The sequence below is a fragment of the Lipotes vexillifer genome, unplaced genomic scaffold, assembly GCF_000442215.2.
Source record: "Lipotes vexillifer unplaced genomic scaffold, Lipotes_vexillifer_v1.1 scaffold395, whole genome shotgun sequence".
Lineage (NCBI taxonomy): Eukaryota > Metazoa > Chordata > Mammalia > Artiodactyla > Lipotidae > Lipotes > Lipotes vexillifer.
This window is the reverse complement of record NW_006797390.1, coordinates 870,439-878,684: the sequence shown is the minus strand read 5'-3', so window position 1 is coordinate 878,684 and position 8,246 is coordinate 870,439.

The window sequence follows — 8,246 nt, the reverse complement described above, 5'->3', positions numbered from 1 at the left end:
AAAGAGTGTGTGGTGATTTAAAGTAAATACACAAAATAATCGCTGACCACTAATTTGCATTAATGTTACTCATAATATGCTGCATTTTCTCTAATACTAGACATACTGTGGAAGGAGGCTAAATGGACAGAATCACATAACAAAGTCCTCTTCTTGCCTCCTCCAAACCTCTTAAGCAGTCTGTTTGCTATAAAGATGCAAACAGATAAAAAATAAAGATGAGCTATTTTAAAGGTAACTCTAACAGCTGACCTGCCCTTGTAAATCAGGGCACGGGAAATTCATTCCCTTCTATCCACTTATCTGCCTAACTAGCCTAATCGAAAAAGAAAAGGATCATGAATATTAGCTAATAAATGCATAAATTTAAAAAAAAAAGAAAAGGATCATTCTCACTGCCCTTGGCTGTCTGTTCCTGGAATTATTAAGCAGAGCCCAGGTGACCACTTAGCCAGGGTTTTTGCAAGAGACTTCAGAACCACTGGACCAGACCGGCGCTTCTCATACCAGAAAGTGCTTCTAATCACCTGGGGGTCTGGGTAAGAAGCAGATTTTGCCAGTAAGGTCACCACCTTAGGAAACAGGGGCAGAAGATCTACTGCTCTCCGGGCGAGGCTTGAGATTCGGCATTTTTACCAAAAGCTCCCCAGTGATGCTGAGCCTTCTGGTCCTCAGACCACACTTTGAGTAGCAAGAGACCAATGATCTGTCAGCCCTGAGAGTCTGAACCTAAGGCGACACTGAGCTAGCCTCTCTCTTTGGTGTACTCCTTTGCCAATTCCTCCCCTAGAATCGTCCCCAGGGCCAATCCTGCCCTGCAAGAAAGTCTGCTTGTTCTCCTTTTAGGGCAGCAACAACAGTAAACACCATGAGCAAAAGTCTCTGCTGAGTGAAGGAATAACTATTCACATACTGGACCTTAACACAGGTGCACATAACCAGATGCTTCATGGTCACCATCATTATGGGAGGGAAGAATTCCTGGCATCACTGCCTCTTTTAGCCTCTGGAAAGACCCATCTTGAGTAGTATGAGCAGACAGAAAGCTGACGATGCCATTCTTGTTCCAAAAGATCCTCTATTCGAACTGCCCAAGACATTGACATTAAGAGCAGACAATCTTGGGGCAGTGTCCTCACTGTTGGTACTTACAGATTCACCTTTTTTTTTAAGGACCTCATTCCTGCTAGATTGATGAGGTCAATCTCTGCTAGTAAAAGCCAACACATAAATCCTGCCAAATCTCTTTGAAGGCAATAGAAGACCACTCTCTCTCTCTCTCCCCAAACCCTCTTAGCAACACTCTTCTGGAGTCTTCTGAGGGTCCCTGTGCCTGTCCCCTCAACCAGTTTTGGTCATGAGATCCCATGTCAGACCACCTGAGTTGGTCTTTGCCTCCTTCCATGGCCTGGGAGAACTACACACTCCCTCCTTGGTGTCCCAACAGCAAGCACTCTGTAAATCCAACTAGATCCCTGTCTGCCATGGATTGCTCATCGCCCCTGTCCCTACTAGAGCTCTCAGAGGGGAAGAGATTCCTGCTAGATTGATGAGGTCGATCTCTGCTAGTAAAAGCCAACACATAAATTCTGCCAAATCTCTTTGAAGGCAATAGAAGACCACTCTCTCTCTCTCTCCCCAAACCCTCTTAGCAACACTCTTCTGGAGTCTTCTGAGGGTCCCTGTGCCTGTCCCCTCAACCAGTTTTGGTCATGAGATCCCATGTCAGACCACCTGAGTTGGTCTTTGCCTCCTTCCATGGCCTGGGAGAACTACACACTCCCTCCTTGGTGTCCCAACAGCAAGCACTCTGTAAATCCAACTAGATCCCTGTCTGCCATGGATTGCTCATCGCCCCTGTCCCTACTAGAGCTCTCAGAGGGGAAGAGAGTGTTTTATGTGCTTTTATATGACCAGCCCCTCGCGTGGTGCCTGGTACATGTGTATCTGAATAAGTGTTTTGAATGAGGGAGTAGAGTCAAAGAGTTCACTTGAGTTAGACAAAAATTTCTTAGATATGACCCCAAAAACACAGTTCAAAAAAGAAAAAACTTGTTGACAAATTAGACTTTATCAAAATTAAAACTTGCTCTTCAAAAGTCACCGTTAAGGGACTTCCCTGGTGGCGCAGTAGTTAAGAGTCTGCCTGCCAATTCAGGGAACACGGGTTCAAGCCCTGGACCGGGAAGATCCCACATGCCGCGAAGCAACTAAGCCCATGCGCCACAATTACTGAGCCCGCGCTCTAGAGCAGGCGCGCCACAACTACTGAAGCCCACGTGCCTAGAGCCTGTGCTCCACAACAAGAGAAGCCACCACAATGAGAAGCCCACGCACCGCAATGAAGAGTAGCCCCCACTCGCTGCAACTAGAGAAAGCCCGTGCACCACAACTATTGAGCCTGCACTCTAGAGCCCGCGAGCCACAACTACTGGGCCCACACGCCTAGAGCCCGTGCTCCACAACAAGAGAAATCACCACTGAGAAGCCCGCGCACCACAACGAAGAGTAGCCCCCGCTTGCTGCAACTAGAGAAAGCCCGTGCGTAGCAGCGAAGACCCAGCACAGCCAAAAATAAATTAATTAATTAAAAAAAAAAAAAGTGTCACCGTTAAGTGAAAAGATAATGAAAAGACAAGCTACAGACTGGGAGAAAACACGACTCTTGCATACAAAATAAATTCACTGCATGCATTGAACATACCGACATTTTTACTTTATCTAAAGCTACCTTAAAAGACAGTTATCTTTCCATTCATAATCAGGTAGTGTTAGTCACTCACACATAAAAGACAGAGATATATTACATGTCTACTGAAATGAAACCATCTTCCAAACGTGTTTTAAAATTATTTCTTCTGTCTGTCATGTTGGCAAAACACTTTTCACTGTTCTGTAATTCATATTCCCTCTTCGCTTTCCTTTTGCAAATCTCTGAAATAGGCTGCCTCTTGGGAGGCATATTAAAGGGTTTTAAAATGAGTTAATAAAATAAATTCCCCATTCCTGGTAAACAGCATTACGCACTGAATCCTTGGTCTCAGAACTTGAGCCTGTTGCAATTATAGGCAAAGAGAGATTTCTAGACAGTGGGCCTCAGGGCTGCAGGAACAGCCTGCAAAATCATCAAGGAGTGACCAGCCGTGCCAGGAGCAAAACAGCATCAGAGATAGGGCATTACCAGCAAGGATGTTGGTTCTGTCCACCTGAGGATCCTGTCTACTTGGGCGTCGATGCCCAACCTTCATCTTGCCAGTCACATCAGGAATTCTAGATAGAGACCTGGGTTCATTGGTACCAAGTTTCTGATTGAGTCCGTTCTTATTTTGTATCCCTTACGTAGACTGGTCCCCAGCACAGCTGGCTGGAGAGAGCCACAGGGCAGAGTGTTGAAACAAGTGCAGTCAGAACACCTGCCTTGAATCCCACCTTCCTCTCACTCGCTGTCTGACCTCGGGCAATTGGCTTAACCTCGCTGTGCCTCTGTGTGTCCTCACACGTGAAATGGGGATGATGATCCTCGCAGCACCCACTTCAAAAGGATGGCTGTGCGGAGTAGATGGGTTATCGCGGAAAGGGCTTAGAAAAGTACCATACGAGGCTCATTAAATATTACCTGTTACTAATTTTGTCCTTCACTCTGGATCTGCTGAGCTACCAACAGCAGCTCACCCCAAGCGCCTCTGCTTTTATCAGTTCTAGACATCGGGATTCCCCAAAAAGACACCTTCTGAAAGAGTTTCCACCGCTCGTTTCGTTTGAGTTTGGAGACCATGGAACAAGTACAACCCCATCACTTATACAGACGAAGGGTCCGAGCCCAGCCAGGTGACGGGCTGCCCGAGCCCCTCACGCCCCGGGGGTGTCTGAACCAGGGTCCGCAGCCCAGCATCCTCTGTGGACCATGTTCTCAGCCTCACAGAGCCCCTGAGCACTCGGTGAAACTTACTTGTGACGTTGGACTCGACTCAAGGGACACACTGCCTCAGTTCGGGTTTACTGAGGGCATTTTGATCTGGTTTTGTTCCAGTTCCATAGCTTTAGGATGTGTGTAGGTTTTGTTCTATCTTAGATTACTTTGTGAGGTTCCTTGATTTTGTTTTCTCCTTCTTGTTAAGGAAGTGTCTACTCAGCCCACATGTGCACAAAACAGTGCTATTTGGGTTCAGTCTGGGGACTGGGAAATTAGAACAGTACTTTTGAGGAGAGCCCCGAACACGAGGAAAGCCACGTCACAAAGCCCTAGAAGTCTGGGTGTTCCGGAGATCCAGCTGTGAGACACCCGGACTATCTCGCTCAGGCTGGACTCCTGCTTTTCTGTTACAAAGGGGAAACATGCACGTGACCAGGTGAGAATCTCCTCTTTCCAGAGACGTGTGGAAAAATAGGAGGAACAGCAGCTGTACTGGATTCTAAACCCATCTAACCACTATCTCAAGCAATTCACTGAAGGTTTGAGCCTTTGTTTCCTGGAGAGTTATTTTCCTCAATGCACCACTGCAATGATTCAATGAAGAAAATGTGTAACGATCCTGGCACGTCGGTGTTAGTTCCCTCGTCTCTTTCCTGCCTGCCAAACCCTCCCCTCGACCCATGCGCACACTGCCCTGCCAGCATTAAGTGTCTGTAATTCTGACTCTATAGAATTGCGTGTGGGAAAATCACCCAATGACGACCGCTGAGGGATGTTAGACCTTTAGTTTCTAGTCAAGTGAATTACCATGTCCCCCTTTCGAGACACACATGGCCCTGAGTCAAGACCTTCACCAAAATGAGGTAGATTACCTTGCAACACAACCTGGGAAGTCAGACATCCTTCCTCTGCCAGCCTCCTAAAGGAGAAGCCTCCCCCAGGACTAGAAATCTGCAAGCTCCTTCACTCCCCCAGCCTCTTCCTCCTAGTAAAATCCTGCAGAGACCATTTGCATCCGCTTGGAGCAGGTTAGTCAAATCAGCAGATGAACACAAACTCTCCAAGGAATTTGAAATCTGCTTTGGCCAATTCAGCTTGGAGCTCTTTCCTTTCCTTTCTCTAATAGCCCCCAATCCAGTTCCCTGCCTGAGAAAAACCCACGAGAAGATGGAAAACTCCAGTGATGGCTTTTCCCCAAGTCCATCCCCCCAGATAGAAAGATTTTCTATTGAAAGGGAAATTTGGGGTTTGGTTTAGCCTACTTAGGTGTAATCAGGGTCTTAGACACTCAAATATAGCTCCCTTGTTGGGGGATGCTTCATTCTCTCCTTCTGCTGCCAGCATTCAACACCATGGTCATCTTCAAATATTGCCCCAGTGCCCATGATGGCATGGCACCTGGCCCCGTGCAAGGGAAAGCCACCCTTGAGGACCACTGAGTCCCTTCCCATGAAGGGTGTGGACTGACTCATTCAACATGAATGTAGGAAGAGGTGAAACTTTAGGGACTCCTGCACCTTGTCCTGCCACTTGGCTGAGAAGCTGGCCATGAAGAATCCCCGGTTCAATGAAACAACCTAAATGTCCATCGATAAATGAATGGATAAAGAAGATGGTGTGTGTGTGTGTGCGTGCATGTATATACACACATATACATACAATGGACTACTACTCAGCCATAAAAAAAGAATGAAATAATGCCATCTGCAGCAACATGGATGGACCTAGAGATTATCATACTAAACAAAGTAAGTCAGAAAAAGACAGCTACCATATGATATCACTTATATGTGGAATGTAAAATATGACACAAATGAACCTATCTACAAAACAGAAACAGTCTCACAGACACAGAACAACTTGTGGTTGCCAAGGGGGAGGGGGCAGGGGAGGGATGGATTGGGAGTTTGGGATTAGCAGGTGCAAACTATTATATAGAGAATGGATAAACAACAAGGTCTTACTGTATAGCACAGGGAAGTATATTCAATATCCAATGTAGCGGCTCCTTGAGTGTCCCTCCCTTTATAATTTTGGGTGCCAACCTTTGGATGGGCTCGGACTTGCCAAAGCACACCCCCTACTGGGTTCCTCCACAGAGGAACCCTGTTCTTGGGAGACTGCTCGGGCATAGTTCTAACAGTTCCAGCCCAACAGCCTCAGGCCAGTCAACTTCAAATTATTTTGAAAAATGCCTGCTCTTTGTTTTTGGAACATGTTTTGAAGGAGCTCCAGGTTCCTCGGGTGCTTTGTAGCTTCTGAGATGGATCAGTAAGCTTCTCCAAAAAAGTAAGATCAGGGCGGTCTCCTGAAAAGAGCACAGGCTTTGGTATCAGACAGAGCCAAGTCTGGAACCTGGCTCTACCCCCTGCGGCAATGTGACCCTGTAAAAATTACTCATTTTCTTTGAGTAGCCATTTCCTTTTCTACAGTTCTGAAGGGTTTCTTTGAAATGTAGAGAAAATGTATGTAAAAAGTGCCTGGTACATTGTAGGTGTTCAATAAATGATACAATTATTCAACTGGGTGGGTCCTTTCTCCAGAAACTGGATAGATGTGCAGTCTTCTGTCCAAAAGTCTTATCTTCCACTCATCAAATCATACCTACCTTTTCTCTTCATATTTTATTCTTTTTTTCCACACATTCGTCGAGGGAAAAAAAATTTATAAGAAACAACTTCAGTATGGAGGCTGCTCTAGATCTTTTTCCAAATGAACTGACCTCTTTCGCAATTAACAATGTATATGGTGAGGCTGAGAAGCGTTTTTGATTCCCAAGTAAAAATCTTTATACTTACCCTAGAACTTACAAGGACTGTTTGCATGTGCTAGAGCTACAAATCCTTATTACAAACCCATGAAAAAGATTTTCTCTCTCACTTTAAGGAAAAGGAAACAAACTCAAGAGATCGTGGGTTACTTGGTGACGTTCACATAGACTGAAGCAGGAGAGCTTGGATTCAAACCAAGATGTTCCGATCTGTTTTTTCATGTTCTATGTTATCCAGGAAAGGAAACTCTTCAAACCACTGTCAGCCTTTGACACAGATCCCTCTTGATTTGGCTATTAGAGAACTCTTAAGGAGTGAACACAGGACAAGTAAGTCTAGCTGGAGGGAAGAGCTGGACATGGCTGTGACGTAGAATTTGGAGTCCTGAGAACTCAGTGAAGGTGCCTCTGGTGTCTGTTGAGGGAGCAAGGAATAGTATGAGAACACTGGATGTGGGGCACCAAAGAAAGGAAATGGATCTGAAGGACTTATGGAAGAATACTGAAAATAAACTTCCTCTAAGTCATCATTTCACCTTGCACCAGCCTCAGCTCTCTTTTTCACTATCCTGACTTCACAAACTTCACCATCCATGGCCTCTTCTCAGGAAGGAGAGGGTGTGGTGAAGGGATTAAGGAGGAAAAACCTGGTGAACTCAACAGGCAGAGGTGGAGTACAAGGCCAGGATCAGAGCTGTGTGCATCACCCGGGTAGCTGAAAGGGGTAAAAGCCCAATTCAAGAATATAAGCACTGAGGGTATTTGAATAGCAAGGAGCAGGTAGCTGGATATGGGGTGAGAATCAAGAGATATAGAGAAGCAGCTTCTAAAGGTAAGGATGCTCAAAACCGTTAAGTGTCAGAGGATAATAAGAGAGGAGGGTTGTATGTGTGTCTTTATATCTACTTGCATGTGCTTATGTGTGTGTGCATGTGTGTGTGAACAACTGATAATATTGCTATAGCAGTTCCAAACCCCCCTCCCACTAGTGTTTATATGTCACTAAAAGTACAGTTTGAGTCATAGGAACATATCAATAGAATATTAGAACTAGAAGGAAATCTTACATAATTTTATGTAAATTGGAGCTCAAAGGAATTAATGACTGATCTGACCTGAAGTATGCTTCTGTATGGTTCACCAGCTTTGGCACAAAGAGTCAGTAAAACACCTAGGCAAGGAATTAAAAACAAAAACAAAAACAAAAAACAGTCCTCAAAAGCTACCAACCAACAGCATAAACATGAAGGCAAAAGAAGAGAGGAAAATTTTCTGGAAAGCACACATTCACATATGAAAAGTCCCATACTTGAGGAGACAATTTAGTCTTAGGAAAAACATATTCTGAAAGCAGAAAAAGCATAAGATATTGTTTCAGAAGGAAATGCAAAAAAAAAAAAAAAAAACATAAAAAGTATTAATTTTATGGACAGTTTGGTGCCAAAGTGTTATAATAAAGTGCGTGGCAGAAGTATTTGATTTTGCATGAAGAAATACAAGGAACTGGTTTGTGTGGGAGGAAAGAGGCTTGGATGCTCACTGCAATTTAAGTTTAAAAAGAGG